Source organism: Molossus molossus, unplaced genomic scaffold (genome assembly GCF_014108415.1).
Source record: "Molossus molossus isolate mMolMol1 unplaced genomic scaffold, mMolMol1.p scaffold_m16_p_15, whole genome shotgun sequence".
In the NCBI taxonomy this organism is placed as follows: domain Eukaryota; kingdom Metazoa; phylum Chordata; class Mammalia; order Chiroptera; family Molossidae; genus Molossus; species Molossus molossus.
The window spans coordinates 76,193,185-76,209,008 of record NW_023425350.1 but is presented as its reverse complement, the minus strand read 5'-3'; the positions used below and the strand labels follow the sequence as shown (position 1 = coordinate 76,209,008).

Sequence of the window (15,824 nt, the reverse complement as noted above, 5' to 3'; positions counted from 1 at the left end):
GATTGTGTGTGAGTTAGAGCCCATATATGCAAAGAATTTAAAAGAGACACATTATAACCATTGTTAGTAATTATGTAAAAATTAGAATGTGGTATTGGAGATGGGAAAGATGGTGCAAAGAGGTGTTTAAGACTCACTAGCAGTCAGAATCATAAAGATTTAGGTTGAGAGGGATCCCAAGGTAATGTAGAGCCCTCTCCTCATTGTCTTTGGGGAGAGCTTGGAGAGAGGGAAGGAAGAAACTAATTGTAATGTGGTTTCTCCCAGGAGCTGAGGTGCTGGTGGACTCTGTGCCAAGCCTGAGACTGGGAGCAAGAGCCAGTTTGGGAAGGAGATTAAGTTTCATTTTGAATGTGGTGAGTTTGAAGAGCTGAGGAGCCAGGCAGAGGAAAGGCAGGTAAGCTGGGGAGTCGCGAGGCTACAGATTTGGGAGGTAATAACTAAACAACCAGACTGGAAGCATACAAAACATGATCAATTCTCTTAAAAAAACAAAAGCACATATCAACATATCAGAATAAAAATCAAAGGGCCGCAGTCCGCTTTCAGATATTACTGTTAGAGGTTGGGAGGACAACGGGCCCTAGAAAGGCCGACATGGGTGGGTCAGAAAGGTAGATAAATGGAAAGATGACCGAGTTTCAGGAAATGGCAGAAATGCCACATGCTTCAGAAAACTTCGTAGGATAAAGATTGAAAAAGACACTTTGGGTTTTAGATAGAAAATGTCTTTGGTGACTCTTACAAAGAATCAGAGAAGGAAGAGCAGTTCAAGAACCATGATTCAATGAAAGTTTACAAAGCAGACAAGTTAAAAACTGGGTCAATGTTGTTACACTTATTTTGAATAAACTAATTTAAAACTTAATGGACCAGACCATTGACTATACTTCTGCTTTCTTTATCAGTAGGAAAGGTTTTCATAAAAGGATGAACTGAGTGAGGTTGCTTCTTTCCCAAAGTCAAAACAAAGACGGAGGCTGCCGCAGTTCCCTGACCTCGGAGCCACCCCTGCTCCAAACCAGGCCTCCCTCCAGCTAATGACCTGTGGAGTGCTCCCTACTGCCAGGGGGTGTGTCAAGGACTGACAACGGGAGCTGAGTCAATGTTATCTCCTCATCTGAAAATTTTACAGACAGGTTAAGAAACACCTCTGCAAGGTTCCACAGCTGAAGAAGCAGATAGTCATTCAACTGTGACTTCAAAGTTATAATGGCTCTACTTACCCTCCTCTGGTACTTCCCTTTGGGGTCAAGGCAGGGGATAGTGAGTCCAAGGTCACCGTGATGGCACCCTGGGTAAATTGTTACTGCCTTAATAATAATGAGAAGCCAGGAACCTAAGAAAGAATCTCATTAACAAGAATCCAAGCTATCCCGCCAGGAAATCAGAGTCATTTGAATAGCAGGATTTCCTTTTGGGAACCCATATGGGAAGGGGATTGGAGAACAGACATCTGGTTGCATAGGCCTGTGAAAGAGACATGTGTCTCTCCCCTTCCTCTTGGGGTGAATATTCCAAGTTCGTTTATAGGTAAGCCACTACCTGTGGCAAGGTGGCCTGGACCAGTCCCACTACTAGTGACAATACCAGTGACAACTCCTTTGGGGCCCACATTCCTGCAGCTCCTTGCTGGATTCGGACCCTGGCTGTGCTTGAGTCCACCCCTGTGAGGCAGCAGAGGTTGGGTTTCCTCTCTTCCTCTTCAGAAGTGCTCCCGACGAGAATGATGGAGTGAAAAAGTGTCTGGTTGGGAAAGTAAATAGATAGAAGGCAAATAAATAAAAATGCCCACAAGCAATTACAGAGAGGAAGTGACATTTTTATGGAAGTCACTTTTCTGATGGACAACAGGCCTGCTTGGCCGTGGGAACACTTCCGGGAGGGGGGCTGTCGAACAACTTAGAGTGTTGTGATAAGAAAACCTAACAAACAAAAAGAGGAGGGCGAGACCACCCGGTCACCGGAGGCTGGAAGTTGTGGCCTCTATTTCCTCTCTTGCCCCTCAACCCCCACCCTGCCCCCACTCCCCGTGCTAGTTGTTCTAGGAATGGGGACCCTTTCCTCCCCTGGCCGCTGGGCCCGCGCTGCGCTCCTGGAGGCCGGGCGGCCGCGCGCCCCGCGAGCTGAGCGTCCCCGAGCGGTCCTGCCCTGGTGCGGTTCCCAGCCCGGCCGCGTGCGGCCCGCAGCCGCCTGAGCGCCCCCAGGTGGGTCTGGGCCCCCACCGGAGCGCGGGCGGCAGGCCCCTGGGCGGTGTCACGGCGCGGCGGGGAGGAGCGGCGGGAGGAGGAGCGCGGAGGGGCGGGCGCCGCGCGCCGGGGGAGGGGTCGCTGCCACCGCCGCCGCCGCCGGGATCGTCAGGCCGGAGCCGCGGGGCCGATCGGGCGGCGGGGAGGCTCGGCCGCGGGAAGCTCGCGGCGCCCGGGCCGGTGGGGTCCGGCCGGGCCGGCATCGTCCGCCGAGCGGCGGGAGGAGGGAGCGGCGCAGACAAAGAGCGGCGCCTGGGCGGGCGCGGCCGCCACCCCGGGACCCGCGCCGCTGCCCTCCGGCCTCGGCGGGCGGCGGGAGGCGAGGTAAGCGCGGCCGGCGGGCTCCGGGCGGGGGCCGCAAACTTGGGCCGCTCGGCGGAGTTGGAGCGCGGCGGGCTCGCGAGGCGGGGCGCGCCCTGGAAGGGGCCAGGGGACCGGTCCTCTCCGCGCCCCACGGTGCCCTCGGCCCCGCCGCGGCCTGGCCCCATGGCCGCGGGCTGCCGGCACCTCCGGACTCACCTTCCCCCTGCCGGCCCGGCGCCCACCCTCCGGGGCGGGTGCTGGGACGAGGGGCGCCGCCAAGGGCGTGGGTGGGGGCAGGGGCCTGGGCGGCGGGCTCCCAAGACCCGAGACCCCCGGGCACGCGGGGTGCGCCCGGCCTGCGGGCTGGCGGCGGCCCGGAGCCGGGGGCCTGCATGGGACCGTGCAGTGGCCGGGGTGGCCGGGGCGCGAATCCTGGGGAAGAATAGCCGCGAATCGCCTGGTCCCAGCGCAGGGACGCGGGAGGCCGAGCGCGGCCCGCAGAACTTACTGTGCTTATTGGAACTATTTATGATCCCTCACAAAGCTGCTGTCACATCGCATCAAGGAGGTCCTCGCCTGGGCGAGGGCGCTTTGTGCCCGGTCTCAGGACTCACAGCCACCTGAAACAAAGTTTCTCATTACGCTCTGCCCTCTCGGCTTATTCAGGGCGATTTAACCACCAAGTGGTTATGGGAGAAATTGGTGTGTGACTTTTAAGACATTGACTGTAACTCCCGTGTGAGTGCAGTTAGCGTGTCATTGTGGGGAGGGGGTTAATTTGCAAAACGCTTTAATTTGTTGTCAACGTTCGCATTGCAAAGTCTGCGAGGGGTGCTGGGGTCACTGGCAGATGAATGTCAGGACCTGACTTTAGCATTGTAACAGTTTCAGGGACAAAGCTGGACCGTGTGTGGAGTCGGCGCCTTTCTCTTCAAGACAGTTCAGTTGGCAGTTTCCCCTGTATTTGGTTTTGTTTGTTTTGCTAACAAGTTGGGGTAAGCAGGCCCCCGTGTTTAGACTGAGGAGCCTTAACCCTTGCTCAGGCCCCGGCCCACTCCTTCCGCGGACCCAAAAGGAAACCGAACTGAGGGAGGCCCATGGGCGTGGCTTGTCCAGGTTGCACAGGTAGGGGAGGCCCTTCCTGGTACAGGGCCAGCCCCGGCTGCTCCCCCGCTTCTCTGAAGGGAGTTTTGGTAGGAACGGAAGTAATTGGGGTGTCTTTCCTAGCATTGCATTTGGTAGTATTAGCAACAGTGCTTTTCAAGCCTTAAAATGACTGAAAATAAAATTAACCTGAGTTGCTTTAACTCATCATGACAGACCTCAACTTTGCTCGTGAACACTCCCTTAATTCACTCACCCAGTGTTCCTAGATAAACTGGTAAATTAGTAACAGGACTCAGGCACCTGCGGCGCCTGTATGAAGAGAGTGGCAGTCAGTGGCCATGGGGTATGGAAATGGTCTGACCGCAGAGATTGGGCTGGAGGTGCAGTTTTAGGTTTTTGAACAGGGATTTCTGGGATCCAGTGCTAACCATGCTTGTGAAGTAGTGACTACAGGGAAAATCCTCCCTAAAAATTCTCTCCTTGAGGTTGGTTAGAGGTAGTTTTGGTGGAAGACAGTGGCGGGATCTTAGTGGTGTCCTGGCTGCGGCTACTTGAGGCTGAAATTGAGAACTTGAAGCAGTGGGAAGCTTCTGGAGGCCCCACCTGGGCTCCCAGCTTCTCACAGAAACACTCACCAGGATTGATCATGGAACAAAGGATGAAACTGGTGGCCAGTCGCCATCCAGAGAACTGACTGCTGCATCACTGCCTCTGCCCACTTGTGGAGAAACTGGGCAGGACTGGTTTAAGGTGCATTACAGGTAGAGGTGCTCAGTTTGCAGGCTTTGTTACATGCTACATATTTAATTTCTTTTCATCCCGATCCCTTGGACCCTGCCACGTTCCCATCCTCTGTCATTTGGCTTGGAGGGATTATCAAGGTATTCCAACAAACAGATCATATGTACACAGTATTTGAGAAATGTGTTAACATCCACATTAAATACACCAGAAACCTTTCTTGCATGTGCACAAACTGGATAACCTTTATTTATTTATTTTATTTATTTTATCCTCACCCAAGGACATTTTTCCACTTTTTGTTCAGATAGAGTAGGAGGGAGAGAGAGAGAAACATCGACGTGAAAGGGACACATCGAGTGGCCGCCACCCACACAACCCAACCAGGGCTGGGGACAAACTGCAACCGAGGTACGTGCCCTTAGCGGGAACTGAACCCGGGTCTCTCTGGACCGCAGGCCGATGCTCTAACCGCTGAGCCAAACTGGCCAGGGCTGGATAACTTTTTAAAATACCCTAAAGACTCCCTGGTTGCCCGAGGTGACTTGTGTCCTTTACTTGCTTCCTTGCATTGGGGTCTTTTGCCCTGGTGAAGCCTTGTTGCTCTCTGGGACACACATGCTCTCAGCTGCCAGACTAACTTGCAGTGTGTGCTGGGGAGAGGGCCGTGGACACAGATCTCCTCCTTGAACAAATGAGACTGACTGGCTGAAAAGCTGGACTGCTTGCTGGAAGGGCAGGGACAATGTTTGGGAAAACTGGTCCGCTAACTCTTTTTCACAAATGAACTGGAAACTCCCCAGAACTCACCCCAGAGGCTTAGGAAATTAGTTTTCTCATCTGGAGGAATTGCAAATGGGACTTCCAGATTGTTTCACTTTCCTTACATGAGTGATGGAAACCCTTCATGGAATGTTTTCAAAGGGCCTAAGCTGAAATGATATCATGTAGCACGTTGTTGAATGCTTGAGTTAAGGCGACATAGAAGGAGGTCAAGGCAGCCTTTTCATGGGTTATCAAAAGTATGCAGCTCCAGTAAAAATAGTTTATTTCTTCAGACCACTTTAGTAACTCAATTTTAAAAATTAGACTTTTTTCTTTTCCTGCGTTTCATTTTGAACAGATCCCAAAGTATGTGTATTTATGAAAATGTAATCAACATTAGCAAGTTAAACCCTCCCCCTCAACACACACAAACACACAGGCCTTTATCACAATCTGCCCTGAGGCTTCTTTGTGTTTGTACCTTATTCACATGGATGCCCAGCAAATGCTGATTGAGCGAATGAATATTATACTCCGGGCCTGTTGACCTAGTAGGGCTTTCGTTCCCACTGAGAGGAATAATGAGTGATCTCCAGAACCCTTGTCCCTCAGTCAGAACCTCTTTGACGTGGTGAAAATCTGTCTCCAGATGTCCAGACAGTGGGAGAATTTGGTCTGGTGGTCTCTCTATTTGGTAAATTCTCTAGCAAATGAATCACTTATAGTCCTTCAGCAAAACTTAAAAACAAAACAAACAAAAAACAAATAAAAACACAACAAAAAGCAAACCCAACTATATAACCAGCTGGTGGGTTTGCCAAATACTTCGCAGTAGATGCGCCGCCTGGCCGTGTCAGCCTGCACTGGAAACTGGGCGAAGTCTTGCCTTCCTGGCCCGGTAAGTTAGTTATTTAGTACCACTTCACTTTGTCCTGCCATTTGTGGTGTTAATGAATGGTTTTAAGAAACAAAGCGTAAAGTGCACTCAGAATTTAAATACTGCAATTTCCTCTTTTGAGATAGTTTGGAAAATGGGATGGTTTTTGCTGGTCAGTGGTTAATGAAGATCTAAAATGCCATAGAGAAATATTCAAGATCCTAATGCTTGTATGGTCATTTATAGTTTGCAGATTGCTCCTCACATACGCCATCATATTGAATATTTGAAATAACATGGCAAAATGGGCTCCCGTTCTTACTTTAGCGTGAGGAGCCGAGCTCAGGGGCCGGGCCAAGGATGACCGATCTTGAACTTGGGTGTAAGTCCTTTCCTTCGGTGCCCTGCACCCCGGCTAAGCAGGCAGCGGGTAAGGAACACCAACGTTGCTGGACGGAGTTGTTTTTATGGAGCTACTGATCTGCCAGCATGCACTGCGGGCACCCAGTGTCCTGGACCTCGTGCCGTGCCTTTGCTGTGGCAGATGTGAGCAGACGGTGGTGGCAGCTGATTCTACATGTGAGTTGACTCTTGAAGATAAGCCATTTCAGGGAAGCCAACAGGAGCAGTTTCAGTGAACTTTTGTCCCTGCTTCATCCTGTTCAGCATGCCTGTTTGTGTGCCTGGGTGGCCCTCAGAACACTACAGACTGGGTGGGAAACAGAAATGTATTTCTCACAGTTCTGGAGGCTGGAAAGTCCAAGGTCAGGGGCCTGGCAGATTCGCTTCTTGGTGAGTCTCTTCCTCGCTTACACATAGCCACTTTCTTGCTGTGTCCCCACAGGCGCTATGTCTGGTGTCTCTTCCTTCTCTTTCAAGGACACCAGTTCTATTGGATTAGAGCTTCACACATATGACCTTATTTAACCAAAACTACCCCTTAGAGGCCCTGTCTCCAAATACAGTCACATTGGGGTTAGGACCTCAACATATGAATATTGGGGGGACAGTTTCATAACAGAGTGTAGCTTTGTATTCAAAAACAAGGCTGGTTATTTGAGGACGTCCTATTGCTTCCCTCACCCAGGTCTGAATCTGCATATTTGAGGACACCTGCCAGGGATGGTGACAGCAGTCGGGAGTGAGGCGGGAATGGCTAGCGGAGAACCTCGAAATAGGGAAGACGCCTTGGCACTGGGCTTCCAGACACCGGTCAGGCTTTAGGTGGAGTGATGGAGAGAAAACAGCGCTGACCTAATTCCACTTGTGGGTGCTGCCCCTCAGTGTGTGGGGGCTCAACTGCAGGCATTTTTTGGATTAGGGTCATGATCCAATACCAGATCTATGGAAAGTGTTGGCTTCTGTACGGAAGTGAGTGCCCTGGTCTTGGATGAACAGAGCAAAGTGAGAAGGGGAGGCTGGTGGCAGCCGGGGCAGAGAGGCCATCGCTCAGGCTGCTGTCACTGGCTGCAGTCTTCGCCATGGAGCCTCGACCCTCGTGGCTGTGCCTGGTGTCTCCCTAAAGGGCACCCTGAGCGAGCTGGGGGCGTGTCCGTGTGACTGGCAGCTCTCCGGCTCGAAGTTTGCATGTTCATTCATGATTCACTCAGTCAGTCATACAAATTATCCAACTTTTAGCTGATCATTTCCATCTAGAAGGCTGAATGTCACAAGTGGTATGTACCATCTCCCGACTTGCCTGTCGTCTCAGTTAATGGGCCGTCATCGACTCAGCTCGCTCGCTTATCCTTAAATTCTTCCTCACCTTCCAAACCTAAATCGCATTGATTTTATCTCCGAAAGATCTCTTATGTCTCAGCCCTGAGTGCATTTGATGTCTTCTCACTCGGACTGTAAAATACCTTTCTGACCTCTTGCCGATTCTTTCTGCCCAATGCACCCTAATACTCAAGTCTGGCCATCATCCACATCAGTGGCTCTCCATTGCCCCTAGGTCAGTGTCCCAAGTCCTCAGTGTTCCCCAGCTGCTGAATGTGCACTGAGCAACTACATCACCCGTGGCTATACACTAAATGACAGTTTGCTAATTGTGATAACAAAATGCCAGAGTTTATAATCAGTTTATTTTGAAAGTCTCCTGGACATTGGGGCTGATTCAGTGTTTGCCCCTTGTAATGATGGCATCACAACACATCTGCGGCTGTGCACCTCGGATCTGTGCACGGATCTGGGAGGAGCGAGGCCGCGCAGAAGATGCTGCGTGTGTTTGCTTCAGTGTGCGGTTCTCCCTGCAGGTGCGCTTCGACGTGCTTGTTTGTCAAGAGCTGTCGTATTGAAGTGTAATGAGAGTCGCCAATGTGAGCCACAGATGTGATTTTAAATGTTCTAGTAGCCACATTAAAAATGTAAAAAGAAAAGTATCAATTTTCATAATTTATTTTATTTTACCCAATAGATCTAAAAATGCTATTTCCACATGTAATCCATATAAAACGTCATTAATGCGGTAATTCATGTTGTTTTGTGTGCAGTTCTTGACATGGTACACTTTCCACAGCAAACCTCATGTCCCCCCCCCCCCCCCAATCTCGTGCGTGCATTGAACAGCCGCACAGGGCTGGGGGCTGCCAAGCTGCAGCGGCAGGTCTGTGCATTCTGCATGGTTGAAGCCTCGTGTATTCGCTTTTTCCAAAGTTGAGATAGTTAACAAGACATAGTGGAATTAACTGAGAATAATAATTACCATTTTTCTTCTTCTTTTTTTTTTTTTTTGTTAATTCTCACCCAAGGATATTTTTCTATTGATTTCTTTAGATAGAGTGAAAGGGAGGGAGGGGGAGAGAGAGAGAAACATCAATGTGAGAGAGGCACATCAATTGGTTGCCTCCTGCATGACCCCAACTGGGGCCGGGGATCGAACCTACAACTCAGGTACATGCCTTTGACCAGGAATCAAACCCATGACCCTTTGGTCCGACTGCTGAGCCAAACTGACCAGGGCCCATTATTATTATTCTCTAGTGGGAAAGGTATAATTATGTACCTGTGAAGAATAATGTAATATTTTGTGCACTCAAACAATTTTAGAGAACTAAAATCCGATTTGGTTTCATATAATGAAAATTCCTTGTACATTGTATAAATATTTAAAAATGTGTTTTGAATTCTAGAGGTTAAATTACCAATGTAAAATAATTCTTGGGTATTAGTATTCAACATATTTCTGATATCTATAGTTTACAAGTACAGAAGCTACAGTTGTATTTTCTTTTTTTTTTTTTATCCTCACCCGAGGACACTCTTCCATCTTTTGTTCAGACAGAGCGGGAGGGAGAGAGAGACAGAGAGAGAGAGAGAGAAACATTGATGCGAAATGGACACATCGAGTGGCTGCCACCCGCACCACCAACCAGGACCGGGGACAAACTGCAACCGAGGTATGCGCCCTTAGCGGGAACCGAACCCCGGTCTCTCTAGACTGCAGGCCAATACTCTAACCACTGAGCCAAACCGGCCAGGGCTACAGTCGTATTTTTTTTTTTTTTTAGTGATCATTAGCTTCTCCCCTAACACACATCCTATCACCCATTGTAATGACTGCTCTAAACATTGTACACAAAATAATAACAAATCGAATCCTCTAAAAAATGTAGTGTGGTTACTTTCTGTTTTTATCTTTATAGATCAGGATATGGGAGGATCCAGCAGGTCACCGCGCCCTAGACACAGCTGGTGAGGTTACGTAGCAGATCTGTATCAGACTCAGGCCTTCTGACTTCTGAGTCTCCTCCTATCACTAAGCTAGGTCACCATCTCTTCATTAAGATGTGTCTGAAAATACATAAATAGCACCATAAACTTTTATTATGGTGCAAGGTTTCAGAAAATGCGGATGGAAAGTCATTGATCAGGAGTGGACCCCTCCTGCCGGCTGTGGTGGAGGAGGCCCTGAACTTGGAAGGTCATACGAGGAACGAGGCTGGGCCGTAGGCCTGGAGGCCCCGCCATGGAGGGTCCCAGGAACGTTGAGCACCATCGGCCTTGCTGCTGCTCTCTCCCAGCCGTCCTATTGTCCCCCCTCGGCCAGTGGTCCTCAAAGGGGCGAACTCTCCAGCTCAGAGATGGGTATTGACACCCCTGGAGGGCTCCTTTAACGGCCAGTGTCTGGACGCACCCCAGAATGAGTGATGCAGAGGTCTGGGGTGGGGCCTGGGAATTTGCTTTTGTGATGAGTTCTCCGTGCCCTGTGTGGGATGGGCACCACCCACTGAGAACCACTGCTGAGGGATCTGCAGGGTGAGTGGGGGAGAAAAGAGGCTTTCTGGTTTGTAGTAACAGCATTTAATTTGAGAAGGGCCTGCAGACCGCTGTGCAGGTTCTGGCGTATGAGTCTGTGTGACTGTGCCCCTTCATAAAGAGCCCTGGGTGGGTTCCCACCCTGACCCCGCCACCCTGGGGCCTGAGGCAGCAGGAGGGCGTGTCGGAGACCCTCTGGGAGGCCATTTGTAGGCCGGTGCCCGTAGAAAACCTGGAGCCCAGCACACTGGACCCTTCTCCTTGACACTGTTAAGACGCCCGGGCAGGTCTTGCTGCATCCCCGGGCGGCTCTGGAATGTACCTCAGGTCAGGAGAGAGGCCAGGTCAAGCCTCAGTCTGGATTTTTGCAAGACTGCTGTTACACGGTTCCAACCGGACCTTCGACACTGGCTGCCATTCCAAGAGAGTTTTGGAGCCCGACCGTCCTACACCTACCCTTCCGTTCGTGGGAGAGTCTCGTGGCCGTCAGTGTCGGGCAGCCTTCCCCAGAGCAGAGGGACCCGGAATACGGCTACGAGTCTGGTGCCTCTGTGGGGGGAGGCTGCTTTATGTCCCAAGCCTCAGGGACACTGGTTTTCAGATGGGCCACCCCTTGGGCAGCTTCGTTCAGTCGACAGGTTAGATTTGCAGCCCAGCTGCTTTTCATGTGGTCAGCTCGATATGTGGAGCCTGTTCCAGCAAAGATTTATTTACTTAAGCGAGCCTAGTAATTCCCCCAGCAATGGTGGGGCAGCCAGCTGGTGAGAAATATTAGGAGAAGGTGAGGTCATAGTGAAAAGCCTATGAAGGCGCCAGTGGCCGTCAGCGTCCACATCGATTTTCCTTGACGGACGTGCCTCAGTTCAATCTTAGGAATTTTGGCGGAAGACTTAAGGATGGCCGCAAGTCAACACATATCTGAAGTTTGTCCCTCGCGAGGCTGGCTCTTTCTCTTTCCCGCTTGCGGGCTGTGTTCGTGTTCAGGACAGTCACTGTGAAAGCTGTAGCCTTGTTTTCAAGTCTGGGTTGGGAGGGAGCTTGGATTCGTGATAAACAACTTCTTTCTTACTGCTCTGAGTGATGGGTGCCAGCTTGGGTACACCAACATAAAATCTGGGAGCTGCTCGAGTATTTTTAAGAGAGCAAGAAATAACAGGGACTCGGAGTTATTTTAGAAACAACTTCAGGAAATTTGATATAGGTGAATAGTGAATTTTTATCAAACTTTTTTTAAAGAAACATTTAGGAGCAGAATCTGGAGAGACAGAAATAAAAACAGAATTTTCTTTTGGGTCTCCCCTCAGGGTTTCACATTTGTAGGTGACTCACTCAGTGTGCGGGTCCCCCCCACGCCCCCGTTTGTCTTCAAGTCATCTGTTTTCCAGTGGTCTTCATTACCTGCACTCGTGGTTTTCCCTTTACACATTTTAGTGGTTGCCCTCCTTGGACCGTCCTAACTTGTGTTTAGTTCTCCTTTATTATGCCATCTGTCTTCCCTTCTCGAAGTTTCCTTGGTAGGTCTGTTTTACCTGGTTCAGTAGATAGGACCCAGCGATGGCTCTAAAGAAACCATGCCATTCTCAACAGCAGGCGCTCTGCTGTCGGATGCTTGTTCTGACAAGTGCCTGGATGGAGGCGGCGCACCGGCCGTACTCGGCCCCGGTCAGGAACGCTGAGTCCACCTTTCAGAAGAGAAAAGTCTCAGTGAGGGTTACAAGTCCAAGGAAGAAATATATTTCGACATACTGCTCATTAATAAGTGCACAATCCCATTTATTTTTGGATCTTACTGGCTGTTAGGTTTGGATTAAGGAAAGAAATTAGTTTGCTTTTACAAATGCAAGAATATCCTTCTAAATGTTAACATTTTAAAAAGCTTCACTGAGACTTGAACCTCCACTTCTGTATGTAGATTAGTGGTTTTCAGCTGGGAGCATGTCTGGAGATGTTAGGGTTAGGGGTAGGGGTAGCGTAGGGACTGCCCCACAACAGAGAATTATCTGGCCCCAGATGTCACCATATCTGCAGCCTCGATGTCTGAATGCTGCTGAAACTTGTACACATGTGTGCTCCCACACCATCGCCCTTTGAAGATGGTTTCTGTTTCCATTCTATACACATGAAACAATACCTATTTGGAGAGCTAAGTTCAATTTATCTAACATGTCTGTAGTTAAGTGTGAAGGAGACACTTTGCTATAACTGACTTCACCATGGTTTGTAATATTGTTAGTGATAAAGTATGGCATACATTGTTTATTTTTATTTTCCTACTTCATATTTGGGTGATATGAATACGAAATGTTGATTTGTAGGGAACATTTTGACATCTGGCTAAACCGATAAAAACTCATTTCCCTTAGAATGTTCATTTACAGGGAAGTAATGGGGGGGGTCCCTTATAACTTGCTTTTAATAAGTAATTGATTTTCAGAGTTTGGTCTAATCAAAGACATCTGTCTACTTAGTGCAGAGACCTGACAACTGGTGATTGTCTATAGAAAAAAATTTGTTATTACTAAAGCTTCTGAGTCTCTGTTCAGCCTGATATCTGAGTTGGTCACATCTGGTAGCTTTCAGACATGTTTCCTTCTTTGTATAGTTCTAAAAAATAAACTGTAGAAGAGAGAAAACAAAAATACCACAAATGAGACCTTTTCCAGGGAAAGAGGAAAGGACGACGCTAATCTGGCTGTCAGGCTCTGACCCCAGCGTGGGGCTGGGGGTGCCTGTGAGCAGCCTGGACGGGGCGCTGACGGCCGCTCTTCCGAGCAGCTGTCACTGGGGGTCGGGGCGCTGCACGGGGAGGGGCCGTCACGGGGGGGGGGGGGGGTCGGGACGCTGCACGGGGAGGGGCCGTCACGGGGGGTCGGGACGCTGCACAGGGAGGGGCCGTCACGGGGGTAGGGGCGCTGCACGGGGAGGGGCCGTCACGGGGGGTTGGGACGCTGCACAGGGAGGGGCCGTCACGGGGGGTCGGGACGCTGCACAGGGAGGGGCCGTCACGGGGGGTCGGGACGCTGCACGGGGAGGGGCCGTCACGGGGGGTCGGGACGCTGCACGGGGAGGGGCCGTCACGGGGGGTCGGGACGCTGCACAGGGAGGGGCCGTCACGGGGTTCGGGACGCTGCACGGGGAGGGGCCGTCACGGGGGGGTCGGGACGCTGCACGGGGAGGGGCCGTCACTTCGAGGTTCTCGGCTTCCTGTACATCTAGTCTGTTCCATCGCTTCCTGTTGTAGAGTCCTTCCTTTCCACTTGGTTGCTTCTTATCTCCTCTTTTCCACCAGGATAAACTACGAATCAACACTTGGTAAGTCTTTGAACTAATCTTGACGGTGGTAGTTAAAAGTGTATTTACTCTTTTCTTTGTCTCAATCCTCAAGTGGACTGGGAAAGACCTCTGAAAAATGAATGGTGACCCTTGGGACAGATGTACAATTCTGGAGTTAGGGTAAGAACGACGCATACTTCCAGTTGTCACCTGTGCCTGCGTTGTAGCTTACAGCACTGGAGGGGGAGGCACCTGTGGGTCACAGGGACGGTGCCGCCCACAGGGGTCCTGGTGCCTGGCCAGGAGAGGCCTCAGGCCCCCTCAGTGGCGCATCAGGCCTAGGATGTGTGTGACATGCCCCAATCTGGAGCTGCAGACCCTGGATTTGTTATTAAAATCTCCTTTCTCAAAATAAAATGTTTGCCTTTTACCGCAGTGACTTCTTGACTTAAAAACATTTTTTAAAAAAATATGTTTTTATTGACTTCTTTTTAGAGAGAGAGGAAAGGAGAGGAAGAGATAGAAAACATCAATTAGCTGCCTCCTGCACCGCCCCCTAGTGGGGATGGAACCAGCAACCCAGGCATGTGCCCTGACCTGGAATCGAACTGGTGACCTCTTGGTGTATGGGTCGATGTTCAACCACTGAGCCACACAGGCCGGGTGTAACTTCTTGACTTTTGATTATAATAGGAGCTGGATTAAAACAGTCTTATTCTGAACTTCATTAATTGCTACTCCGAATCTGAATGTCCAATGTCTTGCGTCAGGTGCGGAGGAGTAGAGAGCTGGGTTCTCCTTTTTACCTGCTGCTAATTTGGCTCAAGTTGCACCGCTGATGTTTAACCTTCTTGACCTTCTTTGTGTTCGGTGAAACAAAGGCTTATTTCTTCTTTTTTTTAACGGGGCAAAATTATTTGTATTAATAAAATATACAATCCAAAATTAAGACATTGTAGTCATGAACATTCAAAAGCGCTTGGTTCTGATGTTTTAAAAGACCCGCGATCGCTCTGCCATTCCCGTTTGAAGCCTGAACTGTGCAGTTGTTTATCAGAGACGTTTCCTCGAAGCAGAGTGGCAGGAACCGACTTAGGTGGTAAATGTGTGTTGCTATTATTTCTCGTGACTCTAGTCAGAGGACTGAACGAGCGTCTGTGAGATGCAGAAAAGGCTGCATCATTCCCCCTGATCCGACGTGTAAGCCGGACTGCCGTCCCAGTTTTGCTCTAACTAAATTGTCGCACAGGTCATACTTCGGGGTGCCAGGGGCTGTGGAAGTGCGCCCAGACGGAGACCTGCCCTCGGGGAGCTTATAAACCAGTGTGATTTTACAGGGTCACAGTCAACTCTGATCTAACAAGTGTACAGAATGACTTCACTACCTCCGTGTGGGGTCTGGTGGGAGACACAAGGGGACGTGCGCAGTCCCAAGGCCAGGTGGAATTTATCTCGGATATCCCAAAGGCAGTACTGTCTTCTCCAGGATCTTGAGACGCTCTTCAGTGTGCAGGGGACCCTGGAGGGAGTGGAGTGCCCGCCGAGCAAAGAGGGTCCACTTGCCGGCTGCCAACCTCTTTCACCACCAGACCTGGGGCCAGTGCCCTGTGCTCGCTTCTCGGGGTTGTCACTGTCTTCCGGCGTGAGGGTCCTGCTCTCAGTTTGCTTAGGACGAGCACTTGATTTTGGAGTCTGCTACTCCATAATTTTAAGATAATGTAAACTCTCTGTATGTTGTTCATTTGCTGAAGTCCCTGAGGTCTTAAACATGAGTCAGACTCCTTGTTGGTGTTCTGCATGGGACTGTGGCGTTAGGTGGCACACCAGGGCTTCCTTATCCCCCTGTTAAGTCAATAATGGCATAAATGTTTTATTTTATGCCTTCACATTTTAATGTAAAACAGATTTATTTTGTCAAATGACTTCTTTGCCTAGATTAGTAATGAATTCTATTGGAAATCAGTGCTGCCCAGACATTTTACAGTTTTATTTATTGTCCTACTGATCATCTAGTTTGAAGTGTTTCCTTTGCAACTTAAACTGTCTATTACTTCATTATAGATGTTCGTGTGTGTGTGTGTGTGTTCTCCCCCAAGGATATTTTTCTGTTTTTTTTTTTGTTTGTTTTTTTTTTTAGGTAGAATGGGAGGGAGGGAGAGAGAGAATCATCGATGTGAGAGAGACACATTGGTTGGTTGCCTCCCACATGACCCTGACCCTGACAGGGCCAGGGATTTAACCAGCAACTGAGG

At 49.9% G+C, this 15,824-nt stretch overlaps 1 protein-coding gene across 1 annotated transcript in view; it reads left to right on the top strand.

Annotated features, from left to right (window-relative positions):
- Positions 1-2,516: 2,516 nt before the first annotated feature.
- The window catches only part of NCK2 (NCK adaptor protein 2), a 140,536-nt gene continuing 127,228 nt past the window's right edge, over positions 2,517-15,824 (top strand). The window contains exon 1 of the mRNA XM_036263158.1: positions 2,517-2,573. The gene's annotated coding sequence lies outside the window, so the exon portion shown is untranslated. The remainder of the gene's footprint in view (positions 2,574-15,824) is intronic.